General features: G+C 36.8%; 1 non-coding gene across 1 annotated transcript; it reads right to left on the reverse strand.

Moving 5' to 3' along the window:
* Nucleotides 1-599: 599 nt before the first annotated feature.
* Mir279b (microRNA mir-279b) lies at nt 600-691 on the reverse strand. Its single transcript, NR_036320.1, has one exon. It is a non-coding gene; the product is annotated as a microRNA mir-279b (primary transcript).
* Nucleotides 692-1,188: the final 497 nt, after the last annotated feature.

Genomic DNA, 1,188 nt, shown 5'->3' on the forward strand with positions numbered 1-1,188 from the left:
TCTCTAAGAAGGAGTCATAAATTCGATATTAGCTTTGTTTTAGATTATTTTATGATTCATGAAGTCGTTAAATCATCGAAAATGCGGTTTGGAAACGTTTATTTTAGCTATTTTTGCAGGCTGTAATTAAGCTGTTTGAAGTGAATGTCATCCGAGATAAACACAGCCACTTATTGAAATGTTATTACTTTTAATTTTAAGTAGTTTTTAATGTTTGCTGAGTCTTTCAGATCAATTTTGCATCTCACATTTATTTTATCCAACGTGTTTATTAGTTTGGAATATTTATCGAAATTAAAAAAGAATTACCGAACTCTTTCTTGGGACCAAATTGATCTAAATTGCTCGCTAATTACGACTTTGGATTTTTCCTCAGCTCGAATTAAATACAACAAAACTAAAAATATAAATGACGCCGCGATATCAAAAAACAACTTTTGTAAAGTCGATAACAAAGGAACTGGAAGAACAATGAAACCGGTGCGAAGAAGCGAAAACAAACGAAGTGGATCAAGAACCCTTTTTTGATTCAAATTGTTGGTGTGATTTTGGCGGGAAAACAGGTTTCTGGTATTAAGCGGTAATTTTTCCAGATGAGGACACCAAATTTTTGGATGAGTGTGGATCTAGTCATGATTAAAATAAAACATGCACCAAACCCTCACCCATCAAAAACTTTAGGATAACTACCGCTTTGTCTTTTTCACGCACTTTTGCCGCGTTTCTTACCGTTTTTCGCGACGATAAGTCTCTTATCACCTGGCGTCAATCACACTATCACTGATAACTGCATTTCGTCTCAAACTGAAAAAAATCGGTTTAAATCACAGCAACCTAACTTGTTTGAAAGTCGACTTGTAAATGGGTTCCGATTTATTTTTCAAAAATTCTACGGTTGGTGCCGAGAAGTGGGAGATAATGATAGGTGTCTTGACCAATGGAAGAGCTCCATGAGGCAGAGAGGGGATGCGCGTTTTATGGACGTAGGTCGGGAATAGCATCATCGCTGGAGCACGCTATAATTTGTTGCTGTGGTACTTTTTTTCAGGGATTGTAAAATAATTAACTGAGTTTTTGAATCGTACGGGCGCTGAGTAAGCGAATGAGTAAACAAAGTGTAAAATATGAAAAATTCCGCTGGAAAAAGTGTGATTGTGTGGTTAGGGGTTTTCTCGCGAGACGCGACCG

The sequence above is a fragment of the Tribolium castaneum genome, chromosome 5 (assembly GCF_031307605.1).
Source record: "Tribolium castaneum strain GA2 chromosome 5, icTriCast1.1, whole genome shotgun sequence".
Lineage (NCBI taxonomy): Eukaryota > Metazoa > Arthropoda > Insecta > Coleoptera > Tenebrionidae > Tribolium > Tribolium castaneum.